The sequence below is a fragment of the Dermacentor variabilis genome, chromosome 4, assembly GCF_050947875.1.
Source record: "Dermacentor variabilis isolate Ectoservices chromosome 4, ASM5094787v1, whole genome shotgun sequence".
Lineage (NCBI taxonomy): Eukaryota > Metazoa > Arthropoda > Arachnida > Ixodida > Ixodidae > Dermacentor > Dermacentor variabilis.
Window position 1 is genome coordinate 141,958,702 of NC_134571.1, and position 13,407 is coordinate 141,972,108.

Sequence of the window (13,407 nt, forward strand, 5' to 3'; positions counted from 1 at the left end):
GACAAGAGAGGCTGCACTTGCTCGAATGTCTAGCTGTTTTCGCGTTTCATTTCTTCACTATCTCTTTCCCACTGCACTGTTAGACAATAGAACGCCGCAAAACGTTATGTCTCCTTCGTCTTCCGATCTCTCGCGTTTCCCGACGCGTTAAGAGCTATTTTTGTGCCGACGGCGCCGCTATATTTTTTACGTCGACCTTGTTATCGCGTACTGGTTACCAAGTACATTGCATTGTGAAGCTCGCTGCTTGCAATTTCATTGTTTTAAAATTTAAGTCTTATTTTTCAATTTACGCTTCCCTGTAAATACCGATTTTTTTTCTTCAGGTAGTACCACCTTGATTGAGTACACTTATGTAGTTTGTGTTTCTGTAGTTACGTTATATCAACCTCCTTTTTTTTACATAACGCTTCGATCGCTTCTAATAATTATCATTTTCCCTCGTGTGTTAGTAATATCAGGAGGTCTCGTTCTTACAGTCCTTCACTTTCAGGTCTCGTTCTGTACACAGTTCATACGTAAGTGTACTTACGCCATGTGCAATTAAAAATTCAAGCGAAACTGAATCTCTGAACCCGAACCTCTGCAGCAGCACGGATGCGCTTAGCCAATAACTCCTGCTATCATTAACACGAATGAATATCTAGATTAGCTGCATGCATGTGAAATTATGCACTTCTGGCAAAGTGAAACGAAGGGACACTTCTACAGTAAGCGTGCGCGGGTTTAGCAAGCCAGAAAAATACGGAAGATACGAAACACTGCAGTGGTGACGCCACCCCGAAGTTCCCGGACTAGGTTGCCCTGACGTCACAGATTTCGACAGCGCCTATAATCGAGGGTGGCCATAATTTTGGAACTATGTGCGTGCAGTTCGCTCTAAAGGAAGCAAATGCGAAGCGTTGCAGCTTTCGATAACCTCTATCTTTTTTCTTCCTCTTCTTTTTCTGCGCCGAGCGGGTCCGAAATACGTAAAGCATCTGAAATCTGGAACGTGAAACTCCCGTGTCGGAGCGAAATGCGAAAGAGGGAGGCCTCGGAACCTCATTTTCGGCAGCGTAAAAGCACGAGACTTTTCCACGGCCCAAACGAACAACGAAAAAAATACGTTTTGAAAGAATACATTCGCTCTCTATCGACTCGATTTAGCGCTGCCGTTCATTGTCGACATCTTTAAAAGAAGTACTTTCTGCAAGTTCTGTCACGAGGCACACGATATATATATATATACATATATATATATACAAGCCAGTCGGCTTCTCCGCCGACTGGCTTCCGTTACTGCCAACTTTATATTTTCTTCAGTGCGACTTGGTCCTGGCAGAATACGTTGTTTTCCCCCTTGCACTCGCGTGTTCATGGCGACACGCGAACGTCGAAACTAGAGCACAAGCCGGTAAGTAAAGACAAAAAAGCGCAAACGACAACGAGCGAGACTGCAACGTATAACAGCTCCCACGTTTGTTAAACGACACAGAGGCTATCGCGCTCATGTGCACGTGGTAAAGTGTATAGTATATACGACACTCCTCGCGCCGAGTCTAGGCGGCACAGATGGCACGAAGTAAAAGGAAAAGAAAAAACAAGGAGCGTGGCACACTACGAAGGCGTTACGAATGGCAGCTGCGGGTATGTGTGTATACACACGCTCTCTACACACGCCGTGTATACGTGTCGAAGGACGGCGCTTCGCAAAGCTTGCGCTGAGACACAGCACGCGAGACTCGGATTCACAGGTTGACCAAAGAGAGAGAGAAGGACCCTCCCCCGAAAATAATACTTCCGTTGAACAGCACAGTCGAGAGGCGTTGCAACGGAAGGAGCCTGACCGAGAACCTGCGTAGGCGCGACAAGACAAAAATGCAAGTCGGGGAAAAAAAAAATTGCGTTAACTGCCAAGAGTCCAACGCTAAATGAATTGAGGTATTCTTTCGAAACACCATTCTCGTTAATTTCGCATTGATCAATTTACTTAAGGAAAATTTAAAAAAGGATAACCCTTCCCCTACCGGGCACAGGGGTGCACGCGAAGCTTGTGCAACCCTAGGAGAGGGGTTGGTTAGTATATATATATATATATATTTTTAGCGTTTTAGACACATTAAAGAGACGTGGCTGTTGGTGAATGAGAAACGGTTGTTCATTGCTGAGGTTGCAGGCTGACGTTGTCGGTTCACTACTGTGAAGAGGGGGGCAAGCGACACCCGGGATCCGCGGCCCTTCGTTGTCGTCAGACGTCGGCTTCGCGCTCCCTTGCGGCGAGGTCGGCACGTCGAGGACAAGCCCTTTCTCGAGCGAGTTCCCGGCGGCGTTCATCAAACGCCGCGTGCTCTTCGGCCAAATGCACGACGCGCGGCACGCTCCCGCTGCCTTTCCTTCGACGCAGCCTGCTCTTCGGCAGAACGAACCAAACGCCACCTCCCCACCTGACTGCCGAGCCTGAACTGCGGGCGCGAGTCGAGCGAACACGCGACCACACCTTTCCACCGACGAGCCTTTCCCTCCTCCGGGAGGATGGGACGCCCGTGATTGGCTCGCGCCAATTACGCTGCGGCGACTTCTTCGTGCATATAAAAGCCCGCTCTAAAGGACGCGTTTGACGAGCCCATGTGTGCATTCGGTTCTCATGTATGTTCAAATTTAATGTAACAATTTTGGATTGACGCTACTCATAATTCCATGCAATAAAGAAAAAAAAACCGACAGCGGCTGAACAGGTTAGCGTAGTGGTGGTCTCACAACCCGGAGTTAGGTGGTTCGAATCCGCAGCCCGACAAGCAATAGTTATTTTCGCGCTGCTTGAGTTTTTTCTTACGGCAACACCGACGCCAACACGTGTGAGGCAATGCAAGCTTCACCTGAAAAAAGGGAAATTAAGGCTAAATTACCATTCCTTAATTTCTCATCGAAGCCATGGCGCCGGTACGTTACCGTAGCGTTACGAATTTCGAATATCTTTATTGCGTGTTTAGACTGTTTTGGCATTCAATCTGCTGGAAACCCGCAAAGTATCTGGCTCGTCTAGAGATCAAGATCTGCGAGGATTTGACGCTCGCCTTTAATGTGTTTGTATAGTGCGTGCGAATAACATCCCTCGAGACCGAATCGAAGAGTGCTTTGGAAGCGAAGCGAATCGTGTATTGTTCGAATAGCTCGCGGATAATATACAGCCCTCTCACCACCAGTACATTAAAAAAATATATATCCTGGTATTCACAAAAATAGGAGGCTTTCTGTCATTAGGCTGCACATTAAAAAGCACTACGTTAACTTGAGGAACAGCTAAAACTGCTCACACACTCAGAGATTTTAGGAGAATGTACGATAATACATCATTAGTTTATGAAGGTAGCCTTGTGAGACCGATTATCCGTATACTTTCGCGACTATACATACGTGTCGCATGGGGCGTCGGTAGAGAATGAAAAAGAAAGGAAACTTTTCCTTTACACGCGATTGTCGCGGCAGATGGTGCCATTATTGTGTAAAGTATGCTGCAATAAAAGGCATTTCGATTGAATCCGATGCGAGTAGACAGGTGCTGCATCTACAAATGCTACCAAACAATAGCCACTGAGAGTGATCGTGTTTAGCCGGAAAAGTCTGTCTGACTGAGCCACGCAGCGTGCTTCAGCACGCTTATGTCCACTGTGAATGGGATGATAAAATGTCGCCTCTTTGCTTCAATTTCACGTCTGCTCGTGTGCAGACGACGACTTAAAGTATTCTAAGCGCATTCATAGAATATTCGTATCTTGAAGTAGTTATCGACCATTCGATTCGCGGACCTAATCGAATAAATGGGACAATATTCGCGATTCTTTGTTCGCAAGTTTCGAATAATCGCACACCGCTAGTAATTAGTAACACGTATTGCTGGAGGTGCTGAAGGCCGAACGTGTCTCTCTTAAATTTCGCGCCGAAACCTAAACGCATGGTGTACGTCACTGCTCGGCCTGTTTGATTACCGTTCCGTAGTGGCCGAGGCATTGCTTTTCAGGCAACGTGCGTTGTGCATTAGGCGTCTGGGACAGTCCGGCGCGAAAAAAAAAAAAAGAAGAAAAAGAAAAGTCGAAGAAGGCCGAGCGTGACGAGCGGGGATTTTAAAATAACTTCTCGCGTTCGGACTTGTTTTCGGCGCTGCACACGAAGCTTCCGAGATCTCTGACGTCGATTCCCTCGGAATTCAATGCGGTTTTCCGATATCGAAAACAACTTAAGAGGAAGCTTTTTAGCTCGGCCCCGACTCCGATGCGGCTTATTCAGATACATGTAAAACGCAGAAACGCTTTCCTGAGATAACTCCTCGACCGATTTTAGTGAAATTTGTTGTATTGGAGAGGTAAAAGCAAATTCTAGTGACTGTTGGAAGCGGAACTTCGATTTAGGGCCTGAAATTTGTATACCGCTTCTTAATGAATCCGAAAGTTCGAAAAAAATAGACGCACGAAGTTTACGAATTAATAGCTCTGCATCAAGAACAGATATCGCGGTTCTGTAAACGGCATCTATTAGAACATTCAAAGCGGACAAATTTGATATGTGAATTTATACCTTACGTGAATTTGTTACGCTGTGTACAAGGGTTCTGCGAAGGCTGTATTTCCATATTACTGAATCTCTTTAGGTTCATGTGTAAGAAATCAATTTTGCCCGCTTTAGATGTAATATCACATACAAGTAACAGAATTGTGATATCAATTTTCCTTGCCGAGTTACGGAGTTGTAAACTTCATAGTTTCGTTTTTTGAAAATTATCTATGCGTGCCAATTTTTATTTAAGAAATGACTATCTAAATCAAAAATTCGAAACCAACTGTCACAAGATTTTAAGTAGTTTTTTTTTTCTTTTGAATGCAACAAACCTCGCCGAATTTGGTGCAGTGGTTGCCGAGAAAAAAGAATTCTCCTTTTACACGTATCTAGATAGGAGCACCCGATCTAAAGCTTCTTCTTAACTATAGCCCGAGTAAATGCTGTCGAAATCCCGTGACGTCACAGCGAGGCGAGGAGCTGGTGCACGGTGGCGTCGCGCCACTCACGTGCCTTTCGTTCTTGCGTATTTTCTACTTTAACGAAATTCCTCTCACGGCGTTAGTGATCATTGTGACGTTGCAGAAGCGCTGTTAGCTAATGCAGCGAAGCTTCTCTTTAACGCCCCCTTTAAGCTCAACGTCTGCCGACTATCAAAAGGTCCCGGAGAAAGGGACCTGGCTTTTATAGGACAGCGGGACACGCGAAATAAGAATAGTCGCACGTCTTTGAGACGAGAGGAATGATAGCTCGAATGACCTGTCTTCTCAGATGTCAAATTAGACTGGCGTCAATGCTGGCGAGAATCGAAACAGACCCCCCAGATCGCAGCCCCGAGGGCCAGAACACGGCTTCGCAGTTTCCAATCCAACGCCGCATGACATCGAAGCAGAGTGTGCACTGCACAAAATAAGTCGTTATGGCGAAGACATTAATGCCTGTACCATCTCTGCTGGCTGCAAGAAATGTACAGTTGCAGTTACTAATAGGACGAGCGGCGCCATTGTACTATGCAGTGTCGGTGAACGGCTCAAGTCTTTCCAAAATCCCCGTTTTTTAAAAAAACTGCTTTAAACACTCACAAGACGCCGGCATGCATATCCGTACTTAGACGAACGCGCACGCAAGATCTGTACGTATTATATGGCGGGGAGGGAGGGGGGGGGGGTTCGGGGGGAACAAAAAAAGAAAAAGAAAGGAAAACTTGCCCGCATCTCAAAGCGTCTCGTCAGGAACGTTTAAAAAAAGCGTTTATCAGAAAGGAAGTCGTCATCCGCGCATTCGTGAACTTCTACGCCTCGGGCAAATAATATCGCATGCACTCAGCAACGCACGCGCAACACGTGATCATCACAGGCAACGCGGGATGACGACGAGCCACGTCGGTGCTCAGGCAAAGTGAACAGAGGCCAGTTCCGGGAAATCGGAGACGACCATCAAGCGGGGCCAATAAGGACGAAGAATCCTTAAGCGATCCCGCATCCCCCCCCCCCCCCCCCCACTCACGCGAGACGGACGGTTCGCGCGGTGCCGTAATATCGCTCGCAACCGGGCGGAAAAGAAGGCGAGCGAGTACACGTACACTGCATGAGGAGGAAACGGCGCCGCGATACAGCCGCCCTTCTTCCAATAACGACAAAAGTTGGAGAAGAAGAAAAAAAAAAAAGGAAACCTCGCCCCATTATACGCAGCCCGAAAAGGAAACAACAGCAACGCCAAACGAAAACGAACTTCGTCGTCACTTGTTGCTTTCTCTTTGTTATTGTTATGCGTATCGCCGACGCCGCGCAATGTATAGCGTCAATTATTGTCGCCGCCCCCCCCAGGCCTTCTATAAAGCGCCCCGGCGTAAGCGCGCGCGCACGTACACAAACCGCTGGCTCGCGTCCAGGCGACGAAAAGGAAGAAGTCCGGCCACGCGTCCATTAAAGTCGGCCCGGGACTCGGGCGAAAGACGTCAGCGCCGGCAGGACAGTAGCAGGAAATGCGCGCTCGATCGCGCTGCATAGAAAAGTTCCTTTGTTTAGTTGTTGTCGTTTTTTTTTTGTTCTGTTCTTTATGCATGCAAAACGAAGTGCTCCGGATGGCGCCAACGCAGCCAACGCGTCCATGCCTGTGTGAGGCAACAATCACGGGCTGTTCCCGTGGATGCAGAACTTATATATACGCGGCCAGACAAGTTGGCACGCAAAATCAATTAGAGAAGAGTAGCGAGGCTCGTTAACGCGCCTACAGCGCAAAATGGCTCGGTCACAGCGACGTCCGGTTCTGTGGTAACTGACGTACGACGACGTAACCAAAACGCTCGTGCGCGCCCGCGAAACCGATGGCGGCGGCAGCACGCAGCTCCCGGCTGGGTGCGTTTAGCCGTGCTTGGATTGGCCACGATTACACAACCGCGGGCATCCCAGAATCTTAGTTTACGAGAACTCGGTGCAAGTTGGTCGAGCCGGAAGTCCGACGAAATTATGGGACGATCGCGTTCACGTGGCGTCGAGTGCGAGGCCGGTCGAGCTAGAGTTATGGCATGTGCTATGTAGCATATGCAGCAACTCTAGGTCTAGCGAGCCAATGCGCCCCCCCCCCCCCCCACCCCTGAGGCTAGCAAACCTCAACCCGCTACGAGTGTTTGCATGACACCGTCGACCGGATGTCGTTCCCACAAGTCGGCTCGCCTCGATATCGCATGGTTAACGTCAAACCTAGCTATAAGGGCGAGCACTTCGCGGTTCCTTCTACTGCTCGCAAATGTAGAAGAACCCATCATCTCGATCCACGGTAGCCTAGCGATCGGAGCGCCAGCGTTCCCCCCTAGTAAATTTTGTAGGAAACCACAACGCCCCAGACACAACCGGGGCAAATCATTTCCGTCGTCGGAGCAACGTCTACGCCATTCAAAGCAACCGAGACCCTCCAGGGGGCGACCGAGAACTTCCACGGTTCTCTCGCGCAGCAGCGCGTCTCGAAGCGATGCGTGTCCAGCGCGCGATTACCGCTGCCGGCGACAATGGAGAAACTTGGTAGAAGCACCACCTCGGTACCTTTGCACGCTCACGCCACCCTCCGTACACACACACACACCTTCGTCCTAGCTCACTCGCTCTAAAAGCAAGAGAAAGTCAGGCAAGGAGGAATAAAAAAGAAAAAAAGAAAACGAAACGGCGCCCTTGAAGGCACGCCACTTCCTTCCCCGAACTTCGTCCGCCGCCAAGTCCCTCCGCAGCCCTCGTGCTGCGCGTATGCGCACTTCCCTCCGACGGCCCCCAACGGCCGAGCGCGTAGATGTACGAGCGAGCGGCCGGCAACAACAACAATGAGACGGACGAGCGACGGAAGAGGTTGTTTCCTGGTCGCAGGAGGAGAAGGGGAAGGCGCCCGGACACTTTCCTTCTCACGTGACCGGTTGCTGCTACGCACACCGCGTTGGTCCTTGAAGAAGAAAAGGATAGGAAGGAAGGAAACGAAAGCAGCAGGGCTGACGGCGAAGCGTTCGGAGACACCTTCCTTGTGACTCTTTTCTTTCTTGTGCGTCCGCCTCCTCCCCAAAGGTCTGCGAGCCGCGAAATTAGCGACGACAACGACACCGGCCGAAGGAGCCGTCTACGCTGCTTGAACGCGTACCCCGACACTATAGATCCCACCGTTTTGGGCGTGAACGGGTGCGCCATGACCTGAACGATCCCGAGGTCTCGCCACGGATACACTGACCCCCCCCCCCCCCCCCGGGAAAACCACGAGGCGCCTTTAAAGAACCGATTATCCGGCCTTAATCCTCCGTAACCGCAACGCCGGCGTCTCCGAGGTGCACGCGTGGAATCGCCGTGCCTTTACATGCCTGTCACGCACCACCTATTCATGTCGCTAAACATTAGCGTGGCAATGATTTGGGCTACTTACAGTACAGGCACATTCAGAGCAGGGCAACCAGCGCAGCAACGGCACTGAACGCAAGAGCTGTTCGCATCCGTTCTAATAATCTTGCCGCGAGTGCCATTTCTGCGATGGTAGCCTGTTGCAGAAGCTCTTCTTGCTGCAGCGCCAGTACACATTGACAATAAGCCTGCGTGGCGTGGGTATGTATACTGGACTACGTATTCATATACACTCTTTTTCACCGATTGTGGGCATTGGACTGTCGACGAGGCAACCTACTCACTAAGGTATCGAACTGCGCTTAGAGTTCCATGCAAAAATGTGCAGCCACTGGTTACCGACCGTGAAGACATCTACAGACGCCGACTGATTTCTCGGACACGAACCGGTGTCATATTGTCGTGACTTCCGGGAATTCGCGAGTATGCACGTGACCAATTAGTGAAACTTTTTTTCTCCCAAATTTTAGCACTAGAAAGTGGGGGTGCGAGCCTTACACGAGCGCGAGCATTACACGAGTAAATACGGTAATATGTGCCTCCTTATACGCCATTAATCACAATACATGAGAGGCCACAAACTTGTCGCTTCATTGTCGCTCAAGAACGTGTCGTTACCAGCCGCGGTTGCTCAGTGCCTATGGTGTTGAGCTACTGAGCACGAGGTCGCGGCGTCGAATCCCGGCCATGGCGGCCGCATTTCGATGGGCGCGTCATCCGAAAACACCCGTGTACTTAGATTTAGGTGCACGTTACAGAAACCCAGGTGGTCGAAATTTCCTAAGTCCCCCACTACGGCGTGACTCGTAATCAGAAAGTGGTTTTGGCACGTACATAATTTTTTTTTTAACAAGGTGTCGTTCTTGAACAAAGCTGAAAAATAAAATTACGCAGATAACGCATAATTATGCAGATGCCGCACACTAGGAAAAAATCAGTGTTACACGAAGCACATTCTACAGGTATCTGGCTGTCTAGAATCGTTTGGTGTTCCGAAAAATTGTTACCTGATGGCGCCACAGGTTCGCGAAGAGTTAGTACCTGAATGTGTTTGGATCATTCGCCGAAAATTCCTCGAAAAAGGGAATTTTTTCCCTTTTCGGGAAATTTTCGGCTACAAGTTTGGACGAAAGGGAAAAAGGGAATATTTGCGATAGTGCAGGGAATTTTGAGATTGGTTAAGTAAATATAAGAATTATGTATTTGAGTAAGCCATCACTTCCACAAACGACAGCACAAGCTTTTCAGTGCAGGGGGCAAACTTGGAGTCGGTCGCCTTCAAGTTCTAAGAGCCTTTCTTTTTTAAAAAGCTGGTGTGATGTTTCTGCATAAAACGCGAACTGCAATTTGTTGCGTCAATATTCGATAAGGTGACCTACTCAGAATCGCTAAAGAGCTGCTAGCCACCTGTGTTAGTTGATGCTTTAGAGCTCTATCTACGCGATATATATGTCGGGAACCGACATTAGAAAGTATGATATTGGAAATTAAGTTCTCTTATATATATATACAAGCAGGGAGATTTGCGGGGATCGTTTTGGAATAATGCAGGAAGAATTGGTCGCAAATAGGGAATTTTCGTGCATAGGAATGGAAATTCTGCTGCAAGGTACGGAACATCACTGGGCGCGTGTGGCAACGGCAAGGCGACGGCAAGCGGATGGCACGACTGATCTATTTTACTCTCCTGCTGGAACATTACAATCTGCGCAGATCTCCCAGGCATTGCAATCTCACGCAGCTTCTCAAAGCGCCACCTGCCACTTATGAAGCCTCGCGGTGAGGTTGTCTCTCTCTCTCTCTCTCTCTCTCTCTCTCTCTCTCTCTCTCTCTCTCTCTCTCTCTCTCTCTCTCTCTCTCTCTCAGTACGTGTCGTCTCAATCAAATCCCCACCGTGGGACACGCAATACGTCCTCAATTGCAGAGGCACCCGAACAAGGCGAGATTCGACCCTACCAGTCGCAGAAGTGCCTCGTAAGACACGAATAACGTTTCAGATTGCAGTCCCAAAAAGTGGGGGAGCGTCTATCCCGCTTGGACGCTGTTACCTGTAACGGGGTGGGGTGATCCACACCAGGGTCGAGGCGCGCAGCACACGGCGTGCGGACAGGAAGGAAAACCCTCGGTAAGTGGCGGGACGTCCCGGAGAACAACAGCGCGGACACAGTGTTAGCGCGGATGCCCTTGGTCAAAAAAGGAGAAGACTTCCTTCCTCCACGATGTGTCCGCCGGGCGCGGGCCTCCCTTGGGCACCGAACGAACAGAGCGCGGAGGCTACCGACGACGACGACTACGACACGAGGCCCACACAAAAAAAAAAAAAACGATAAGAGGAAGGAAAAGGTCTGTGCACAACCGCGCCCGTTTCCTGGTGCGCGTCCCTGGACTCCCTCTGTTCTTGCTCTTCTTATTGCTCGCGCGTGGCTCGCTCACGCGATGGCCACCACCGCTTCGGCAGGAAACACGAATCGCTTCCTCCGCCGCCTTGAAGAGAGAGAGAGAGAGCCGTAGGAGACGCAGTTGGGCTTTGTGCGAGTCGTCTCCGACGGGCCGCCGTCTCGTCTGCGCATCAGCCAACGTCTAAGCATTGCTCTATCAACTCGTTTTGCAGCGAGAGAAAGTAATGCGCGAACGCACCGGGTCGAGGACGCCTAATTGCGTGTGCTCTCAAGGCGGTCGCCACTGAAACCACCCAGATTGCTGAACGCTACGGCAAACGCAGGAAGACGCGAGAAGCTACAACACTGTGCTTAAGAGGGGAGGGGGGGGGGGGGCTATTTCGTATCACTGACAGAAGAGATAGGCGCAGAAGTTCTACGCGCCCTTGGAGAGCAAAGTCAGCAGGACTTCGTAATTTCAGTGTGTATTCGAGTGTCTGCTGGCGGTAAACTTAGTTGCGCTAAAGCTAAGAGACTGAAGAGTACAGTCAGAAACGATTTCTCGCGTACACGCAATTGTCAACGAGCTCACGGGAGGCGTGCACCAGCCACAGGCGCCTTTAGTGCGTGGTCTGTCAATTCCAAAGGGCTTACATAAATTCTAAACAAGATATATATATTTTTTTTCCGAAGGAACGAACTGAGAATCGCTGAAGAGTTCAGGGCCAACGATCGTTTCACGGCAATATGAAACTCAACGCGCCTCACGCGCCAACACGAACATTCCAAGTCAGGTTAACCTAGCGTATGCCTCTCGGTTCATAGCAAACGCGAAACAAGAACCCTCCTGCGTCGTTCGTCTACGAGTGCGAAACTTCCCCGGATGGCAACAGTGTACTGCGGCAAAGCCAGACTGCTAGAAAGCTCATCCCTCGTTACCAACGTCAGCGACTGCGAAGGCTCAGTAAAAAAGCATCACGCACTCAAACCGACACGCGGCCTCAGTGTGAGACGGCCAAGCGCGCATTGTCTTTACAAAAACGTTAGCGGTCGAAAACTGGTAGCAATGACGTAACAACTACAAGAACGCAGAGAAAGAAAGAAACAAAGAAATAATCGCGCTCGGCCGTGATTGCTAGTAAACCAAAATAGCAGTGTACTACGCCTGTCACGATGCGCAAGCCGTGAGAGGACTCTCGCTAAAAAGAAAAAGAAAGCCGCTTGCTCGACGCTAGGCATCGTAACGCACGGAAACCAAATCTGAGTTCAAAAGTAATCGCAGAGTTGCAGTGATTGTGGACGGAAAAGGCTGCTTCTAGTAGACAAGTAGCTCGTAAGCGACACCTGTGCATGCTGCTGTTGACACCTGGGGCCTTGGAATCTCGCCGCAGCCACCAGTGTTGCGATGTTGCGTCTTCAGACCCCAGGACTGAGACCAATGTTCGGATTGTGGTTGTCCAAGCACACCAGACGCACCGGGCCGAAGATTTGCCTACTGTCTGCTACTTGTAAATACGCGAGCACATGTGTGAAGTATTTTCCTGTCCATCGCCAATCCCGAGACTCCGTCTCTATTCTCCCCCGAAATCCCAATATGGATGTCAGCCCTTTGCTTCGAAGATACAAAATTGCAACAGTGGTGGAAGACCTCGGATTGAAGGAACCAGATCGCAACACAGGTGGCTGGGGTAAGACATCAGAACCCCAGTACTCAGCTGTGGTGGCAGCGATGGGATTGAAGATCCCAAATCTCAGCAAATCGGACGGCAACAACCGGGTCGAGAAACGCCGAGTCACAACAGTGTGCATAATGCGGACTTGTCGTGGACGCTTTTATTGCCCACTGTGGAGAGCCGGGAACGCTATGCTTTCGGTCGGCTACTTCTAACACTCGATACTCATCAGGAAATTAAACTGCCCATACTTGGCGATATCTCAAAGCGAATTGTGAATCCATCCTCTGGTGAAATTTCTACAGAGCAGGCTTTTAAAGAATACACTCATTTTTGCAAGAACTCCGAAGAGACTTCCACGAAAGTGCATTGAAATCCATGACGTCCCGCTGACGTAACAGCGCTCTAGTTTCTGCGCGGCGTTGAAAAATTAGACCTTCGACCTTCATTGTTCATTTCTAGCAATGAACCTCGTACAGCAAAATTAACGAACATATAGTTTCGAAATAATACTTAATTTCGATAAACACTAAACTGATTTAGAGGTTTAGCGTTTCTCTTATGAAAACAAACAAAGCATCGCAATGCCTTAAGATGTGCGTGGAGCAGGCATCTACCAAAGAATAATAGGAGTACGCGGCGTCGGTGCGGGGGTAGGGGGGCCCTCTACGAGGGCTGGCCACGCAGCAGCCTCGACGGGGAGGAAGGAAGTGGACACAACGCACGGGCCTCCCGACGCGGCGTCGCCGGCGACGACACCAGCGAAAGGAGGCCTCGCTCGCTGCCGCCACTATCTTCTTGCCGCGTCGTCGTCCGGTTGCGCAGAGCACGCCGCGAGAGAGAGAGAGAGGGAAACAAGAGAATGGCCCGGGAGAAGGAGGAGAGGCGAGTTACGTGGAGGAAATGACCTTGGACGCGGCGGAGCGCGAGCGAAAGCCGACAGCGACTGGT

General features: G+C 49.9%; 1 protein-coding gene across 5 annotated transcripts in view; it reads right to left on the reverse strand.

Annotated features, from left to right (window-relative positions):
- aop (ETS variant transcription factor anterior open) overlaps window positions 1-13,407 on the reverse strand; it is a 179,995-nt gene that overhangs the window by 85,651 nt on the left and 80,937 nt on the right. The gene's annotated exons all lie outside the window — the stretch shown is intronic.